The sequence below is a fragment of the Schistocerca gregaria genome, chromosome 4 (assembly GCF_023897955.1).
Source record: "Schistocerca gregaria isolate iqSchGreg1 chromosome 4, iqSchGreg1.2, whole genome shotgun sequence".
NCBI lineage: Eukaryota > Metazoa > Arthropoda > Insecta > Orthoptera > Acrididae > Schistocerca > Schistocerca gregaria.
In genome coordinates, this window is record NC_064923.1 from 604,520,371 (window position 1) to 604,542,017 (window position 21,647).

The window sequence follows — 21,647 nt, forward strand, 5'->3', positions numbered from 1 at the left end:
ATGTTTTTATTTGCTGTGTTCACAGCATGCTTTAGACTCTGCTGTGTGACTTTGGTCAAGCGATGGGGAAAAATCAATGTTTCCTCGCTACACGAGACATACCAGTAAGTGCTTGCTTCCTCACAGTTGGAGTGATATGCAGGCTTGGTAACAACTAGTAGTATTGGATCTTGTATCTATCAGCAAAGTTTCGTCCCTGTTTGTATGTAAGCAACTGTTGTCAAACATACTGTGAGATGTGTCTTGTTGCCAGCAACATAGTAGAAGTTTCACATTTACTGACTGTTATGATCTTGCATTAAAAGTTTTAGTAACGGTTGATTAATAAACATTAATATAACTAATCGTAGTCCGCCCGTGGTAGATGAGTGATTAGCGCCAAGGAATGTTATGCCTAACGGCGCGGGTTCAATTCCCGGCTTGGTCGGAGATTTTCTGCGCTCAGGAACTGGGCGTTGTGTTGTCCTTATCATCAGCTCATCCCCATCGACACGCAAGTAGCCGAAGTGGCGTCAATTTGAAAGACTTGCACCAGGCGAACGGCCCACCCGACGGGAGGCTCTAGCCACACGGCATTTCCACTACTGATCGTACATTTTCTTCAAGTTTTCACACTACTTACTGCCTAGTGATAATATATGAACAATAAATATGAGGCCTGCCGGTGTGACCGAGCGGTTCTAGGCGCTTCAGTCTGGAACCGCGCGACCGCTACGGTCACAGGTTCGAATCCTGCCTCGGGCATGGATGTGTGTGATGTCATTAGGTTAGTTAGGTTTAAGTAGTTCTAGGGGACTGATGACCTCAGATGTTAAGTCACATAGTACTCAGAGCCATTTGAACCAATAAATATGAATGATAATAACAATAATAATATAACTGTCATATTTTCAGCCAGTTCGGTTGCTGAGTACAGAGGACAACCTAGCTATATGCATTGAAGCAGTGGACTTTACCACCAGAGCAGATGATGTGTTATAATCGAAGGAGAACAACAATGTTAAAGAATTGGAAACAGACACTATGGAGCTGCTTAGTGGCCTTTAGCTGCGGTATGGTGACAATAATTTCTTCAAACGCTTCCACTTTTCATAACTCTTCCTCCAAATGAGGTGGTTCAGTGAACTTGAATGCTTCGCAACCAGTTTTACTGTCTGGTGAAAACTGGACAACCCTAATGTGAATGAGTAAATCAGCTTTGGCCTGTTCAAGTTAGGAGTTTTGAAATCACTCTTGTGACTGAAGCCATGTAAGTCAGTTACCTCCTCGAAATACGACTGTTTGGTAATTTTTTATACTAGTGTATTGTAGGTAGTCTGACACAACATTAAATTTGTTATGAAATAAGGGTGCTCCAGGCTATCTATGACAGAGAATACTGAGCCAACAGGATCCATAAATGTGTTGACCAGTAATGCAACTAGTTGATGGCCCAGCCGACAAATGCACTCGTATGTGCCCATGTTTTCCTTGGTCTCAGTAAACGGTGGGAAGAGAGCCAGCGGTGGCGGCTACCTGCTGCTGTGAATCTGGTACCTGAGGTTGGGATGAGTCTGTAGCAGGAGAAGTACTCAACTTGCCACAGACAAGATTTTAAAATATTTTCTATTGAAAACTTCCTGAGAGATTAAAATTGTATGGTGGACCAGGACTCGAAACAGGAACCTTAGCTTTTCGTGGTTCAGTGTATTGCTGACCTACAAGGAAACACAGCCATTTTGACCTCATGTTTTAAGGAGGAAAAGAACACTTGCAGGATATCAAGCCCCAGACATCGTTTCTGCACAAAAAAGTTTACGCTGTAATGCTAATAGTGATCTTCTGAAAGTACCACATTACCAACAAACGTAGCTGAAATTAACATTTTATATCAGCGATATTGCCATTGTTATCAAGTGCGAAGTGGACAAAATGATCTATGTTCCAAAAGAGACATTTACAATATCTTGACATCAAGAGTCCAGTGAATCCCCATAGAAGGAAAATATCCTCGCTCACACTGGAACATCATTCAACTAAACGAACATGATGTTTTCAGTGAAGCAGAGTGCATTCTGGAACAATGGGTCCGTTGTTCTCCTTACGTAAACTAACTGGATACTTGCACTGGCCTCCTTTTGTAAACAAACAGCACTCCAGTGAGCCACTCCTCTGTTTATTTAAGCTAAGACTCCAATGTAAACGAACATATACTTGCATTTTTACGTTCATGTAAGTCTTGTTCATTACCAGATACTTTTTAGCCTTATCTTAATTACCACAATTCGTCATCCTAAGATACATGTAGAGTATCATAAACAAAAGATCTTTTAGTGTTTAACAATTAGCATAGTGCATTATTTAAACAAATGCATTATTAAAAATTCCTGGCAGATTAAAACCGTGTGCCGGACCGAGACTCGGCGTCGAAAAGGTAGAGTCGAGGTACTGGCGGAATTGAGGCTGTGGGGACGGGTCGTGAGTCGTGCTTGGGCTGCTCAGTCGATTAGAGCACTTGCCTGTCATAGACAAAGGTCCCCAGTTCGAGTCTCTCTCTGTCACACAGTTTTAATCTTCCAGGAAGGTTCATAACAGCGCTCAGTCCGCTGCAGAGTGAAAATATCTCATTATAATCTACTTCACTTAGAAAACTTGTGGCTGATTCGTTAGTATGTTTAAAACAATGGCCTACACGCTAGGTTGCCACTGTAACGTTACTGTAGAAGAGTATGAGACTGTAAACTTATAAATAACGTGTGGGCGTGAGTTGGGGAATAAAAAGTAAAAAAAGATCAGTTCTACAGAGAAGTGTGTGCAGATGCACAAGATGTTGCCAAATTACACAGCTATCCCACGTTTAAACAGTTTCCAATGTTAGTGCTGCTACCACCACGAGTGGAATAAGGTAGGAGTGGTAGAGGTATGCAATTTATATAAAACAAACAAAAAGTATCTTCCGTGATCAGCTCCCATAAGTGCTTGTAGTCTCTGGACTGTGTGTCTGCACTGGACTACTCTGCCTTCTGCTGCATACACCTTCATCTACATTTACATCTATACTCTGCAAACCACTGTAAAGTGTATGACAGGTGGTATGTCCAGTTTGCCGTAAGGTCTCTTTCCTGTTCCATTCATATATGGAGTACAGAAGGAATGATTGTTTAAATGCCTCTGAGCATGCTGCAATTAATCTAATCTTGTCCTCATGATGCCTATGGGAGCAATGTGCAGAAGGTTGTATTACATTCCCAGAGTCGTGATTTAATCGTCATTTAAAGACAGTTCTTGAAGTATATTTCCTTGGGATAGTTTACTCCTGTCTTTAGTAGTCTGCCAGTTAAATTTCTTCAGCATGTCTGTGACACTTTCCCGTGGACAAACAAATCTGTGACCATTTATGCTACCATTCTCTGTAGACATTTAAAATCAACAGTTAGTTCTGTTTGGTAAAGGTCCCACACACTTGAGCGGTATTCTAGGACAGGTTGCATGAGTGATTCGTAAGCAATCTCCTTTGTAGGCTGATTGTTTTTCCCAGTATTCCACCAATAAACCAAAGTCTACCTCCTGCTTTACCCAGGACTGTGCGTATGTGCTTATTTCATTTCATACCCCTACCGGTATACCTTGGTATTTGTATGTTTTAACCGATTGCAAATGTGACTTATTGATATTATAGCCATAGGATACTGCATGTTTTCATGTTTTCAGGGGCATTATTTTACACATATGAACATTTAAAGCAAGCGGTTAATCTTTGCACCACTTTGAAATCTCACCGAATTCTGTCTGAATATGTATGCAGCTTCATTCAGACACTACTTCATTAAGGATAACTGCATCGAATCCAGAAAGCCTCAGGTTGCTGTTAATATTCTCCCAATGTTGCTAATATTCTCAGTGAAAGGCAAGAATCCCAACACACTTCCCTGGGGCACACCCAAAGTTACATTTACATCTCATAATGACCCTACAACTAAGATACCTTTTAGCGTCCTCCTAACTAAAAAATCCTCAATCCTGTCACAAATTTCGCTTGATACTCCACCTGATTGAACTTTTAATAATGAGTGTCGATATGGTACTGTGTCAAATGCATTTTGGAAATCAAGAAGCTTTCAGTATGTCATATGAGAAAAGTGTGAGTTAGGTTTTTGAGAATTCATGTTGGTTGCCATGGAGGAGCACATTCTGTTCGAGATACCTCATTATATTTGAGCTCAGAACATATTATGACAAGAGGAGGTCACGACATTGAATCACAGATTTACTTCGAATTTTCTACACCTTTAGTAGGCCATTAAAAAACACAATCTGCAAGCAGTAAGGTGGACTGCTCTGGTAATACCTACAATATCGCAAGAGACGTTTTATGCGTCTGTTATGTGGCTTATGTATCCGTGCATAGGGGCGGTACATTACAGATCATGGTAGTCAAGTGATTAGCGTTCAAGCTATTACGAGGGGATGGTTCAACTCCACTCAAACTTAATTACTGTTCTATTTTTTCATCATTAGTCATATTGTTTAATTTATATGACATTTGAGAGGTAATATAATGAAAAAGAAAAACATTGTGACTTACTCTATTATTGATTGTGAAAAACGTCATTCGCATCATTATTTATCAAGGTTTGACTTCGGCTTTCCAAGCCTGTGTCTCGTCCTCGAATATTTAATTAAAGACAGTAAATAGTCAAATAATATATGAAATTTACTACAACTTCATGAAAATGTACGTGTTTTTTCCATTATATTGCCTCTCAAAAGTCATATAAATGAAATAAAATGACCAGTGACGAAAAAATAGATCAAAAAATAAGTGTTTGCAAGATTCGAACAATCGCCTCGCCGCCGGCCGCGATGGTCTCGCGGTTCTAGGCGCGCTGTCCGGAACCGTGCGACTGCTACGGTCGCAGGTTCGAATCCTGCCTCGGGCATGGATGTGTATGATGTCCTTAGGTTAGTTAGGTTTAAGTAGTTCTAAGTTCTAGAGGACTGATGACCAAAGCAGTTGAGTCCCATAGTGCTCAGAGCCATTTGAACCTATCGCCTCGCCCACAACGATATTACTAAGTGTGGACTTCAACCACATGACCAGAACGACTTTTTGCCAACAGCCCCTTCGCACTGATACATCAGTTACATAAAAGACGTGTAAAACTTCTATCGCGATTTTCTCGGAATTGCCAGAGTAACACACCTTACTACTTACCTATTATGTTGCTTTTAATGGCCTGACGTTACGGCTAATAATGGAAGCAAGGCTAAAGGAAAATGAAGACACGTTTATAGGATTTGTCGACCTGGAAAAAGCGTTCGACAATATAAAATGGTGCAAGCTGTTCAAGATTCTGAAAAAAGTAGGGGTAAGCTATAGGGAGAGACGGATCATATACAATACGTAGAACAACCAAGAGGGAATTATAAGAGTGGACGATCAAGAACGAAGTGCTCGTGTTAAGAAGGGTGTAAGACAAGGCTGTAGCCTTTCGCCCCTACTCTTCAATCTGTACATCGAGGAAGTAATGCTGGAAATAAACGAAAGGTTCAGGAGTGGAATTAAAGTACAAGATGAAAGGATATCAATGATACGATTCGCTGATGACATTGCTATCCTGAGTGAAAGTGAAGAAGAATTAAATGATCTGCTGAACGGAATGAACAGTCTAATAAATACACAATATGGTTTGAGAGTAAATCGGAGAAAGACGAAGGTAATGAGAAGTAGTAGAAATGAGAACAGCGAGAAACATAACATCAGGATTGATGGTCACGAAGTCAATAAAGTTAAGGAATTCTGCTACCTAGGCAGTAAAATAACCAATGACGGACGGAGCAAGGAGGACATCAAAAGCAGACTCGCTATGGCAAAAAAGGCATTTATGGCCAAGAGAGGTCTACTAATATCAAATACCGGCCTTAATTTGAGGAAGAAATTTCTGTGGATGTACGTCTGGAGTACAGCATTGTATGGTAGTGAAACATGGACTGTGGGAAAACCGGAACAGAAGAGAATCGAAGCATTTGAGGTGTGGTGCTATAGACGAATGTTGAAAATTAGGTGGACTGATAAGGTAAGGAATGAGGAGGTTCTACGCAGAATCGGAGAGGAAAGGAATATGTGGAAAACACTGATAAGGAGAAGGGACAGGATGATAGGACATCTGCTAAGACATGAGGGAATGACTTCCATGGTACTAGAGGGAGGTGTAGAGGGCAAAAACTGTAGAGGAAGACAGAGATTGGAATACGTCAAGCAAATAATTGAGGACGTAGGTTGCAAGTGCTACTCTGAGATGAAGAGGTTAGCACAGGAAAGGAATTCGTGGCGGGCCGCATCAAACCAGTCAGTAGACTGATGACCAAAAAAAAAAAAATGGCCTACTAAAGGTGTACAAAGTCTGAAGTAAATCTCGCCTTAGCCGACCGTGGTGGCCGAGCGGTTCTAGGCGCTACAGTTTGGAACAGCGCGACCGCTACGGTCGCAGGTTCGAATCCTGCCTCGGGCATGGATGCGTTTGATGTCCTTAGGTTAGTTAGGTTTAAGTAGTTCTAAGTTCTAGGAGACTGATGACCTTAGAAGTTAAGTCCCATAGTGCTCAGAGCCATTTGAACCATTTCTGAACCAATCTCGCCTTGTGAGATACTACACAGATCACTTTCAAGGATATTGGATGGTATTTTTGTGGCTCACCCTAGTGCTACACGGCAGTTTTTCCACAGTGATGTGCATGGGACAGCTACCGTTTTTTATCTGATGGGTGCAGGTGATACAAAACCTTGACAAATGGTCACTTGCAAGCCTCGCCATCTGTGACCATAGAGAAAAGGGTGGTCAGCTGAATAAATGATTGACTCTCACCTCACACACCCGGAACTATGTATGTCTATCTTTAAGTCCTCCTTGCTGGTTGCAATAGAAAGAGGTATGTCATTCTTCTTTGAACCTACCACCAGACACAGCAGCCACCAGTCCAATAACAAGACTTATTCAGAAAGTTGCTTCCATTTAAGCCATCTATCATTGGGAAAGATACATTATTATCAACACTCCATCACTCTGAGTATATACTAGACATAGTACAGTTTGCCATGTGCACTTTGGTCACATGCTTTAAAAATATTGAAACCTGGCACATAAACAGAATAATTTTTTAATGTGTGAATGATCTCTGTGATATATTACTAAACTCTTAGAATGTTTCTATTATGTACAGATATGTGATGTCATCTTCTTTTTATATTATAACATAATCCTATTTGACAAAATGTTTATACAATGTACACATTTGAAAGTTGTGTCTGTATCAGTCACCACTGAAGCTTAGATATCACTTTTAGCAGTCTCACAGCATTAATTCCAAGTGTTTGCACGAACAATCACATACAGAATTTTTTTTCAGCTGTGATAATGATTTTGTACATCCCTCTGCCAACATAGATGGCGAAGTTTGAAATGGTATCAGATGCCTAACGTAGATCTCCACAGTTCCGTTAACATTATATGCTCTTACTAACAGCACATTGTAAAGTAATCTCCCTCATTTCAAGTTAGTAATGATCACATTTTTTAAAGTAACACATGCATCCATAGAATGAATCTGATGTAATAATTTGATGATAATTACATTATACATATATACATTATACATATTCTCCCTACAGCAACTCTGGATAACACAATTGTTTTTATGAGGACTGCACCAAAACTCAAATGTGTAACACACACTTGTCAACTTAGAGAATGTGGTGGAGAATATATTAACACCATCCATCTCCATCTGTGAAAAAAAGCATAGTAAACAGTGCTAAGGTTTTCACGAATATGAGCTTTAATGTTATTGTTACACAGCAGCAATAGTCTACCTTAAGTTCCTATACAAATTCTGCTGTCAAGGTCAATACCTATGATAGGGCACTAACTTCTCCCTCTTGTAAGTTCCAAAATGTTAACATTTTCATAGTGATCAGAAATCTTTAAATGCACTAATGAATTACGACAAGCAGCCTAAATGTTTTTGTAGAAATGTAAGTGGGATTCCCTTGAGGAAAGACAACAACTTTCTGAGGCAGCCCTAGTGATATATTGAAAATCATACAAGTAACACCCAATGTCACCTGATGGTATGTGGTGGAGATTACATGACACTTGTAAATAATGTTGTATCTCTTTAATCGACTTCCGCAATAGATAATTTAAACTACAGGTGGACAGAACACACATTTTCTTGGGTGTGTGTTGTCAATTCATAACCCCATATTCCTGTGTATATAAGTAAAATTTGGACCCCTTGAAAGTCATACTGGATAGTGTTAAAGCATGCTTAGAGAAGGATGTGATTGATTTACCTTCTCCATCTATACCTACTCCACACATGAACTACCTCTGTTGTCAACAACAGGTAACATTATACATATTCTCCCTACAGCAACTCTGGATAACACAATTGTTTTTATGAGGACTGCACCAAAACTCAAATGTGTAACACACACTTGTCAACTTAGAGAATGTGGTGGAGAATATATTAACACCATCCATCTCCATCTGTGAAAAAAAGTATAGTAAACATAAATAAAAAAATTTAAGACAATGTCATTTCAATACATGAGGCATAGTTTTCTATTTATGAAGCAAAAAATCACTTGAGGACGTTGGAGCAGATAATCTTATTCTTGCTTCCCAATTATTCTGTGTATGTACACAAGAAATTCATAATTTAGAAATTCGTAATTATTAAAGACTTCAAATAAGGGAGAGTGCTATGTAATACACTGATAAAGAGGATAAACTGTTAATGGAATGGGGGAATCTGTTACACATCTGATGTCTGTATCGATGGGTAATTGTTGTAAAACATTACTGTCACAGCTGAAAAAAGATTTGTATGCATCTGTGGTTAGAAACATTTCAGATTGATGCTGTGTGATCGCTAAAGGTGATTTGTGAACTTGAGTGATGTCTGGTACATGTACTGTTTTTCACATGCTGTCAAATAGGATTACACTACAAAATGTAAGGGAGATTACATCAACTGGCTATGTTTAATGGAGACATTCTAGGAATGTTGTGATGTGTTGTGAAAATCAATCAAACATTTAAAAAAAAGGTGTTCGGTTACTGTAGAAATGTGGCTTACTTTTTAAAAGTTTGCAACGAAACTGTATGGGGTTCACTTTACTATGTGTCTTATGTATGTCAGGGTGACGGTATGTTACTAATAACTCATCATTCCCAGTGAGTAGTTCGCTAAGATAGAAGCGACTTCTCGAACTAATTTTGTAATTAGGATGGCAGCTGCTGGCCTGGTCATCAACATGTAGAAGAATGGTATACCTCTTCCCACTACAGCTGACATGGAGTCTTGAAGTCTTTTCTAGACATGCGAGGTGAGTGTCTATTGTTTCCAGAGCCAGTCAGTCACACTCTGTGTGTTACTTACCACTACTGGTGAGATATGTGAGTGACTGTGGGCAAATCTGCACCTTACATGCATCCATCAGAGTAACGTGGTAGCCATCCCATGCACATCACACTGGAGGCGCTGGTGTGTACTGCAGCACAATGCAGTCTGGTTCAAAGAGGCAGTGCAGAGACTGTTCACTTATAGGCTTGGTCGTGAAAGATTTTTTTTCCTTCTTTTACATCAAGTGCATACCTCTACCATCCATGTCCTATGTCATTGGTGGTGGTAACAAGTGTTGGAAATTGCTTAAAGGTTAAATACCAGTGTACTCTGACGAGTTTTTGTGTGTAGTACATACTTGTCTGTAAAAATGCTCCTCCTTGGATTTTTTATTTCCCACCACGAATTACAAATCTACTGTAATCTTTCAGTGGCAGCCTCACAGTGATGTCATTGAGTGTAGGCCATTGTGTTCAGCATATTATTAATACAGGGAATAATTCCATCCACTGAATCATGGACTTGGTACATAACAAGTGTATGTATGTTTAAATAAAGCAATGAGGTAATTTTTACACTATAGGATATTGGCGTAATTTGTGTGTAGAAAGAACGTATTTGTTTAAATAATGCACTGTTGTGCTTGTTAAACATTACAAGTCCTGAATTTATGATAACTGACTCATGTCTTTGGGTAACGAACTTGAATTGCAACTGAAAATGCGTATTTCGAATAATGGGAGAAAATCGATCAAAAATATCAACAAATAGCCTAAAATTGTAATAAACAGCTCCAGAACTACACTAATGGAAGAAAACCTCAATATCGAGAGGGAGTCGTGTAACGTAAACGAAAGTTGGTAGTTGTGTTTCTACATCTGTAAGATGATGTCTATTCAATTTCGCATACTGGTGGCGCCTCTATGAGGATGCAAATCAGGTTTGTTTTAAATACACGCTGTAATGGTCGTGAGCATTAGTTACCTTTGACACTGGAGGTGTTGACTTGATATGTTACTCAAGAATGGCTTTAAGGCGACAAAGACGCCGTTGTGAACGTGTCATTGAACTTGAAGAGGGCCGTGTAATAGGGCTACAAGAAGCTGGATGTTCCTTCTATGATATTGCAGAAGGATTTGGCAAGTATGTAACCACTGTACATGACTGCCGACAGTGGTTCTCAGGAGAATGTTCCGTCACGAGAAGACCAGGATCCAGATGGCCGAGTGGCACTGCCAAGAGGGAAGAGCACTGTATTCAACGTATGACTGTGGCACATCGCACCGCTTCGGCATCAGGTATTTGAGCAGCAGTTGGCATTACAACGACAAGAAAGTGTTACAAGTCGGTTACTTCAAGGACAGCTCCACACTCGTCCACATACCGATATTGTAACATATCGTTCTTTGATGGGTGTTGACATGTTGCCTTGGCCTGTTCGATTACTAAATCTGTCTCCAGTCAAGTTATATGGCACATCATCAGATGGTATCTCCAAAACCATCCAAAAAGAGCGTTAATTGTCCCTCTATTTACCGCCTAAGTGTAAGAGGCATGGAACTCCATCCCACAAACTGACGTCCTGCGCCTCTACAACATAATATTCATGTATGCATGCTTGCATTCATCATTCTGGCAGTTGCACTAGCTATTAATGTGCCAGCATTTCACTTTTTCAATTGCTTGTCTTGCACTTACATTCATCTGCGATCTTGCAGCGTTATTCACTTAATATGTTACCTAGGTGAATGTATTGTCAAAATTTCATTAGTCCATATTAATTACGTATTGGTGTTACTTTATATTTCTGTCAGTGTATAAATATAAATTTTCACACATCCACTGTAATGTCAAAGTGTCTGACGTCAATTTTGTATCATGAATCATAATAATTGTCTTAGAGGAGTGGGCTGATCTTGAAGGCGGCTATTTTCGACCATAAATTATGGAAATTAAGAAAAGCCTAATAGCATCTGGTCATAAGTTAAACATATGTAGACATAACTTAAGAGTGCTGTTTGTTGACACAAGGAGGTTAATACACGTTGATGGTTTGTTTGCATAAGGAGAACAATGGCTTTATTGTTGCAGAATGCACTCAGATCCACTACTAATATACATCTCATGTCGACTGTCAAATCCATATGGAACATCATCGTCAGTAAAAATTCCAGAATAATGAAAAGCTCCACAAAAAATATCTTAGCAGAAAAATGATTGCACTGTATGTGGAATCTTTGATACTGTATCTACAGACGTGAAATGTGAAACTTTCTCCTTCTGAAATTGACAGTGATTGACAGGTGACCTCTGAAAATGTAAATACAACTACAACTGAGTTGATACAACTGAAATGCCTTACATAGCTGACAAAAAACAACAACGCGGTAATCTGCTTGCTTGCACGTACTGCTACGTATACATATCATCAAGCGGCAATGTACTACAACTTAGAAAACAAACACTGGAAATCACGACATATTCCAAATATGTGGAAAGCTTTCGCGACATACCAAAAATAATGATCACACCATAAATACCGGTACAAGGAGGAGGAGAGGCAGAATAGAAAGAAGAAGAAAATGTTGATGGTGAAGATGACGATCAGTAACTGGTTGTAACGATACTGTGAAAATAACCTGGGCCGAATAGCAAAGAAATTTTTGTGTGGTATTTGTTGTGAATATGCCTCTATTTTATTGACAAATTGTAAAGTTATTGCTAATAAATTAGTTAAAAATAAAATTGCAGCCTGGTCTGTAAAGGTTATAACTAACATTTCTCTACGTTTATTTTATCCCTGCTGTCATAAGAATTTCGAAGTAAATATTTGAGTCAACTTTGTCAAAAGCTTTCTCTTAATCTCCAAAATGCAATAAACGTACGTTTGCCTTGCTTCAGTCTTTCTTATAAAGTAAGTGAAGCATCGTATTGCCTCACATGTTCTTACGTTTCTCCTGAAGCCAAATAGATTACTTGAAGTTGGCTTCCAAAAGTTTTTTCGTTTTTCCGTAACTAATTCATATCAGTAAACATGTTGTTAAATCTAAGTCGTCAAACTAAATCCATGGAACACTCACAAACAAAAAATAAAAGGAACACTTCATAGCTGAAATGTCTTATCCCTTTGAAAGAAATACAGGTGCAAGACCAGGTTACAGATTTTCTCCATACATTTCCAAAAGTAACTTTTTGGACTCAATAATTAAAAGGGTATTGTCTATCATCAAGAAATCTGGAAAAGAGGAAACACTATATTGAAAGTTACAGCCTGGTGTTTGCAGATGATTTTGCTGTACTGTCTAAAATTCTATTAGATCCATAATTTTAAGTCCATTCCTTAGGACATTTAGTCAGATCTGAGAAACTCAGCAGAGAAATCTAAAATTTTTACCAACATAGAGAAGGTTGAGAGATAATCAAGAAAATGTCATAGATGAAAAAACATGTGAAATGGAAAGAGTATGTGAAAACTAGCGTTATTTAGGAAATAACGTGAATATTAAGAAACAGGATAATAATACGCCACAACATGTGGTTAAACTAACACACCTATACACCACGGAATACTCAGCACTGAATTCTGTCATTCAAAGTGTAATTACGAGAAAGGAAGGAGGAAAAGTTGAAGTCCAACAAGACGTACAATCCATTATATTAAGAAATAACGTTGTTGTTGAACCTCAAATTTTCCTCCTTCCTCTCTCATAATTACACTTTGACTGACATAATTCAGTGCTAAGCATTCCCTAACACGTAGGCATGTTGGTTAATCACCATGTTGTGGTGTATTATTATTCTGCTTCTTAATATTCACGTTATTTTGTAAATAACGCTATTTTCACATGCTTTTTCCATTTTACATGTCTTTTCATCTACGACATTTTCCTTGATTATATATATAGAAATAAAATAACAGCGACAATAAGGAAAAAAGTTTCATGTATTAGAACTTTATAAACTAGCGTAAACACAGCGGAGGGTTATCTTTCGACAGGTTACTAAAGAGGGGAAGCAGCCTTTTCAGTAGTTGTGGGGGCAACAGTCTGGCTGATTGACTGATCTGACCTTATAACATCAGCCAACATGGTCTTGTTGTGTTGGTACTGCGAACAGCAGAAAGCAAGCAGAAACAACAGTCGTCACTTTAAGCAAGCACGTGCTGAGCTAGTGTATGGTTAAATAATGATGGCATCCTCTTGGGTAAAATATTCTGGGGGTAAAACAGTCTCCCATTTCGGTCTACGGGTATGAATTACTTGAAGGATGTTATCATGAAAAACAAAACTGACATTCTACAAATCAAATTGAATGTTAGATCACTTAATCATCAGGTAGATTAGAAAATCTAAAAAAAGGAAATGTATGGAATGAAATCAGACATAATTGGTTTTACTGAAGTTCGGTGGTAGAATGAACAGGACTTCTGGTCAGGTGAGTAAAAGAGTATAAATACAAAATCAAATAGAGGTAGTACAGGAGAAAGTGTGATAATAAATAATGCAAGAGGAATGTCAGTAAGGTATCACTCACAGTGTAGTGAATGCATTATCGTAGTCAAGATAGACGTGATTCCAACCCCAGCATAATACTACATGTGTTCACGTCAGCTAGCTCCATAGATGATGAAGAGATTGAAAGAATGTATGGGTAGATGAAAGAAATCATTCAGATAGTTAAGGGAGACGAAAATGTAATCATGAATGCAGCTCCGTAATAGGAAGAGGAAGAGAAGGAAAAGTAGAAGGGGAATATCGACTGGGGGAAAGGAATGACAGAGCGAGCTGTCTGGTAGAATTTTGCACAGAGCATAATGTAATCATCACTAAAACTTGATTCAAGAATCATGAAAAAAGTTTGTACGAGTGTAAGAGGCCTTGAGACGCTGGATGGTTTCAGATTGATTATAAAATAGTAAGACAGAATTTTAGAACCAGATTTTAAACTGTAAGACATTTCTGTGCCGTTCCACTATGGATATCTGAAGATGTCACTGCTGTGTCTCTGTGTAGCCCTCATTTCAGCACCTCACTAAGCGGCAGCAGGGGTAGATCTAGGGGGATATAAAGCACTGTATGCGCCCCGGCTCATGCATGTTCTTTGTTGTGGTTGGCAGGAGAGCCAACCGTATTGCTAAAGGAGGCCGAAATGCACGCGTTTTAGCTCACGCAGGCTGACGTGAGGTCTGGAACATGACAAGGGAATTAGAGTGAGAAAAACGGACGTAGCTGGTGGAATACTTCAACTTTAATCCATCAATGGAAAACATTGCTCTTTATGGTACATGATTCACAATATCAATAGTACGGATACTGGCGCCTTGCTAGGTCGTAGCAAATAACGTAGCTGATGGCTATGCTAACTATCGTCTCTGCAAATGAGAGCGTAGAAGTCAGTGAACCATCGATAGCAAAGTCGGCTGTACAACTGGGGCGAGTGCTAGGAAGTCTCTCTAGACCTGCCGTGTGGCGGCGCTCGGTCTGCAATAACTGATAGTGCCGAAACGCGGGTCCGATGTATACTACCGGACCGCGGCCGATTTAAAGGCTACCACCTACCAAGTGTGGTGTTGGCGGTGACACCACATTCTTTTCGCTTCCAAAGAATGAAAGTGTTAGTGTGTTCTGTGGGCCAGAGAGAGAGAGCTATTCGTCTGTGGAATTGATGCCGCGTGGTTGGCAGTGTTATCTTGGACGGAAGCTCGGTGACATCATTTATAGTATATGTTTCAAGTTATGCCCTGAGTCTAGAACAAGCATTAATGGGAGAGTTTTATGCTTGGGAGGGGTTGGGAAAAGACGGACAACTATTTTTCCGTCGAGATTACGAGCTGTTTATGCACTGCTATATGCGTTGTCTGTATTATATAAAGTCAACAGGCGCAACAAGTGCAGTAGGTGTCATTTGCTGATGTGGCTGGATTTCGCTACAGTGCTTGTGGATTCCGTTGCAAGAAAAGAAGGAAGAATGCAACCAAAAAAACTGTGAGCTTTACAGTTTAGCTGGCAAACTCTTGTCAGATTCTGGTATTAATGTACGCCACTGATTAACTTTGTTTAAAAATTTGTTGGTGTTTGGGAGCGCTTGTGTACAAGTTGTATACTCCAAGTGGTACGCAGTGATGTCAGACTGTTCCGGCGTATTTACGTTTGACTGAGTGACATTAGGCATTTTGGTTATTCAGTTTGATGGTCATTTGTGAAGTGTTTTTAAAATTATATGATCAGGTACTTTTCTTCTTGCTGTATGTTTTCAAATACTTTCAATTGTTTTAAAAAGGAAATACATTTGTATAGCTTTACTCTTAGTTAAGATTAGTAACCTGTTTTGCTCAGAGAGATTTTGGCTAGCTTGTGATTAATTTCACCCAAGGTGCTTTCGAAGACACATATTGCGAAGGCTTTTTAATTTTTTGTGTGTAGTATTTTGGCCAAGTATTAGTAAAACCTTGTTTATTTAAGTGCTAAACTTTTACCCAGTGAGGTCCTCTGAGTTAAGACCTGTTCTAACACTGTTGCTTGGTTTTCAATTTACCGTATCCAAAATGTTTCATTGTGTTTTACCAAGGGGCTTATGTGTAAGGTATTCCATTATTTTAGAGTACGAAAGGTTTTAATTGCTTACTGTTTTAAGACATTTATTATAAGAAGTTTTTATGTGTGTTTTAGATCACTGAAGAGTGTGATCCCCTCTGTATAATAACTGATTTCTGTTTGAGAAGGGAACATCTTTGGAATGCCGGAGCTGGCAGTTACTCTGTAAAAGCTGTTGGAAAATGTTGGACCTACAAAGGAATTGTTATCTAATTGAATGTTTAAACTTCACGTGTCTTAAAGAAATATTGTTGGTCATTATTGGTGGCTTTTATTGTTGTTACTCAGTTTTCCAAGTTGGGCATTTTCCTTGCGGTTACTTGGTAAAATAAATTTAGGAAAAATTTTACATGTCTATTTCCCCTACCGAATTGATTTTACTGTCTTGAGGTAATATTAAGATATCTCAGTGTCCAGGGGTAGATGTAGACTCTGGACATAAGTGAAATATATATTAAAACAGAACAATGAAAAAATATAGGAAATTGAGCTCATGAGACTTCGATAAGTTGAAAGAACAAGAGATTGTTGAAAGTTTTAGAGCAAGCATTAGGCAACGGTTGAATGAAACTGGGCAAAAACAGCAGAAGACAAATAAGTAACTTTGAGAGATGAAACAAGGAAGGCATCAAAGGATCAAATAGGTAAAAAGTCAAGACCAAGTAGAAACCCTTGGATATCACGGGAGATACTGTATTTAAGTGGCGAAAGTAGAAAACTTAAATGCAGTTAATGAAACAGCCAAAAAGTAATACAAACGTCCAAAAACAGAGTAAAAGGATGTGTAAAATGGGTAAATGGGAATTGATAGGGGACAAATGTGAGTTTAGAGAAGAATGTGTAAGTAGGAGAAAGATACAGGACAATTAAAGAGGCTGTTGGAGAAAAGAGAAGCAGCTGTACGAATGTCAAGAGCTCAGCTGTAAACAGTACTAAGCAAAGACAGGAGGAATGAAAGAGGGGAAGAATATATATGGGGTCATACAAGGGAAATGAACTTGAAAGCATTGTTATAAAAAGGGAAAATGAAGTAGATAAAAATGAGATGGGAGATATGATACGACGAGAAGAATTTGACAGAGCACTGACAGACCTAAGCCGAGAAAAGGCGCACTATGTAGACGACATTCCCTCAGAATTGGTAGCATCTTCGGGAGAGCTAGCCATGCCAAAACTACTCCACCTAGTGTGTAAATATACGAGAGAAAAGAAATACCATCCGACCACAATTTCAGTTCTAGAGAACGCTGATGCTGACAGGAGTAAATAGCACCAAAGAAATAGTTAAAAGCCGTGACGATACCTCACGGTACCTAATGGTTACGGAAGGAGAAGTTGCTCTTCCTAACAGTATTTCTTACGAGCTAAACAGTTGCGTCTTTATCTGCTGTTAATCAAACTTCAAGTATATGGGTTATGCAGGGCTCTGTTAAAAAGAATAGCTCGATGTAGTCAGACGGTCGAGCCGCTCTCGTCTGCTTTCACCCCGCAGCTAATCCGCTGCAAATAATAACCTGTAGCTTTGGTCGTTTAGTCAAATGGTCCTAATGCTCTGAACACTATGGAGCTTAACAAATGGTTCAAATGGCTCTGAGCACTATGGGACTTAACAAAATGGTTCAAATGTCTCTGAGCACTATGCAACTTAACATCTGTGGTCATCAGTCGCCCAGAACTTAGAAGTAATTAAACCTAACTAACCTAAGGACACCACACACATCCTTGCCCCAGGCAGGATTCGAACCTGCCACCGTAGCAGTCGCGCGGTTCCGGACTGAGTGCCTAGAACCGGGGACTTAACATCTGTGGTCATCAGTCCCCTAGAACTTAGAACTACTTAAACCTAACTAACCTAAGGACATCACACACATCCATGCCCGAGGCAGGATTCGAACCTTCGACCGTAGCGGTCACGCGGTTCCAGACTGTAGCGCCTAGAACCGCTCGGCCACCCCGTCCGGCTATCCTCGTTTTGCTTTTGTTGATATTCATCTTATATCCTCCTTTCAAGTCACTGCCCATTCCGCTCAACTGTTCTTCCAAGTCCAATGCTGCCTTTGACAGCAAATATGAAGACGCAGTTAACCAAGAAACAAAATACTGTAGGTACAGATAAGTAGCTTTCAGAGCCGACAGCTATAGTCCAATGCTATCATCTGATATCTCGTATGTTGAAATCACAATAACCGTTTAAAAGTTGTTAATTGAGAAGTTCATCCTGAAAATGTTTATTTACTGTGAAATATTAACTTCTGTAGTTTTAAAGATACTGAAATACTGTTGTGTCATTCGATGCACTTCATTTTTCTGAGATTGCCGATGTATTCAGATTTGGAGCATTGTCTGTTCCCTTAAGCAGTCGAAGCGTCAAAACTGCCCACACTGGGCTTTAGCCACACCCGGCCGCCCTTCTCGACTCTTCACCGGCGGCTGGGCCGTACCGGTTGCTGCGGCTTGCCCAGCCGCCGCGCGTAGGTTGAGCCGGCTACGCAGCGCCCTGAGCCCCCCGCCAGCACAGGCAAATTCACCCTACATTCCATCAGATCTGGGCGGCCCCAGCGCTTGCCACCATACTCACAATGTTATGTACCTCCACTTAATGTGGCACATTACCTCGCTAACTTGGCCCATTAAGTCACACCTAATTTGACATCCTTACACAACATAATAAATAAATACTTACCATAATAAATAAAAACTCTATTTGCATCTCAGAACAATAGTGTAAGTATTATTATGGTGATGTATGAAACAGCATGACCATCCTAGGATATATCATAACATATATTCTGCATTAATTTACGAATTATGAAATTAGCATGTTAATCAAATGCCCGTGTAAGTAGGCTGTTTAGGTTTTCTTATTGGTAACGCCACATAGCGCTCTGTATGAAAAATCACTGGCTGTGCTGTGCGCAGTCTGTGGTTAGTTTGCATTGTTGTCTGCCATTGTAGTGTTGGGCAGCGGCAGCTGGATGCTAACAGCGCATAGCGTTGCGCAGTTGGAGGTGAGCCGCCAGCAGCGGTGGACGTGGGGAGAGAGATGGTGGAGTTTTGAAATTTGTAAGAATTGATGTCATGAACTGATATATATATTTTGACTATTAAGGTGAATACATTGTTTGTTCTGTATTAAAATCTTTCATTTGCTAACTATGCCTATCAGTAGTTAGTGCCTTCAGTAGTTTGAATCTTTTATTTAGCTGGCAGTAGTGGCACTCGCTGTATTACAGTAGTTCGAGTAACGAAGATATTTGTGAGGTAAGTGAATTGTGAAACGTATAGGTTATGTTAGTCAGGGCCATTCTTTTGTAGGGATTATTGAAAGTCAGATTGCGTTGTGTTAAAAATATTGTGTGTCAGTTTAAGCACAGTCTTGTATAATTGTTCTAAGGGGACGTTTCATATGGCGACCCTGCCAGGAATATAATTACATTAACCCTCAGGGGGGTACATGCCTACTTTGTGTACCATGTGTTTGGCAAGCACAAGGAGCCCTAGCTAATATGGTATTTGCTTATACAATTTTACACATTGATACCATATTTCTCTAACACATAAATTACACAGCTATCTGGTTATTTAAGTGAGAGAGACAAACATTTATTTTACTACATCAGTGATAGATGTTTACATAATTGCGCCGTTGGATAACTTCACACTTATGAAATTGTATTTTGTCTGTACTTTGTGAACAGTTCATATTTTTTCGGAACCATTGTGATATTATGAGAGCTTTGAATGATGTATTTGGTATTGGATCATGATTTTTAAAGTACGTTTGAGGTAGATGACACTTTTGACATGAGCAGAGATTTTTTTGTTTTGAAATTATTGGAGGAAGCTACGACGATTTTGAGAGTTGACTGAGGTGTTATGATGTTATTATTACGATGACTATGTGTATTATGCTGCTGAGGTATGTTTATGATCAATAAGCTGATGCTATATGAGGAATTTAATTATGCTACTTATTTGTTATGATGGAATATTGAAGAAGTGTCGACGAATATGTATTTGTGTAATAAGGTAAGGAATAATGAGTAGTGGTTAGGGACTCTGATTTGCGGAAAAGATTGTTGGAAACCAAGAAACGTACTTTAAGAATTATGAAATGTGTGTACATATGTGAATGTATTACAATGCCGACGAAATTTTTTTGACAGTGTTATAACAATAGAATTTTGTTTCTACAGATGTGTAACGCAAATTCTTGGCCTGTGAAATTTTTTATATGAGGCTGTCGCTGTAGCGGAAACTGCTGTCGTAAATATTTCGGTTTGAAAGGTAAGTGACCGTGACGTAATGCGCTGTGAGCGTCCAGGTGTGCCAGCCGCCTTGAGAAAAAGTCATTAGTGTGTGCCTTTCAGAGGCACAGGTGGAGAAAGAAGGAGGCCATTAACCTCGCTATTGACATTCCTTTGTAGAAAGTATCGCCAATACGAAACGCCCAAACTTGAAAACATATGATTACACTGTGAAGCTCTTAATTTATGATATTTACTGAAATGAAATGATGAGAAATATTTTATATCTATTGTCTTTCTAGCTGAGAGACTGCTCATTTTGTTTAATATTCAGTTTCTATCTGCACTGCAGCATTGGTTAAAATAAAATTTAATAGATGTACTAATATCATTATTTTCTGTCTACAGACCCAGTAAAGAATCATTTTATGATATACTTTCTTAGAAAAGAGAACACAAATAGACATTTCCCTTCACAGGAATTTCAAAAATATTTTTTTTATGGTTTGGTAACTTATCTGCTAGCGTATGTTCTCGTGATGCATCACTCTAGTGTTAAGATGTGACATAGGTATTAAACATTTTTACTGTAATATTTTTTCTGCTTGAGCTTTGTCATGTTTAGATATAAGTTATTGCATTTGCTGCTGTGTGTGCCAGGCATAGTGCTACTGAATTTCACTTTGTATTACTCTGTTAAGCTAGTTTTACGATTGATTTATTTTTCTTGTTTGCTGCTCATTGCCCTATATTAGCTGTAATATTGCTGCTTGCTTTGACAACTTCCATTTTTTTGATTGCCTTATATTAGTTTTAATATTGCTGCTTGCTTTGACAACTTCCATTTTTTTTCATTACTGTTTGTGTTAATTGTTTTGTGCTGCTGCATTGCCTCGTCCCTTAGTTTAGCATCTGAGCTCAGTAGAATTAAGTTAGCTTAAGAGGGGGTGGACTGTATAAGAAACTAACTATGATGAATTGAAAGAAAAGCATTGAGAAGCTATAAGAAAATGGTTTGGCCAAAAAAAATAGTGTACAGTGGATAAAAACTATTTTTGAAAAAATATGTGAACAAAATACAGAAAGCATGCTTGGATAGGATACTTTTGGTGGAAACAAATGTTGAGATATGGCGAAAGATCTACAGAATGAAGTTTTGGGTTGGACTGCAGTACCAAATGTTACACTGAAAACAAACCCTGCCCTTTCCTCTTGTGTTATCCCACCATGCGTTTGTGTACCCTTGTGTATTTGTTTTCTTCCTGTCTCTGTGTACTGCTTCATATAACTTTTTCTCTTCTAATACAGAGCTACATTCACTATGATGAGGAACACTGTTGTCCTCAAATATAAGTTGCAATAATAACATGTTATTTACTTCGTAAAGATGTTTACACATTATTTATTCTGTTTTGTTCTAA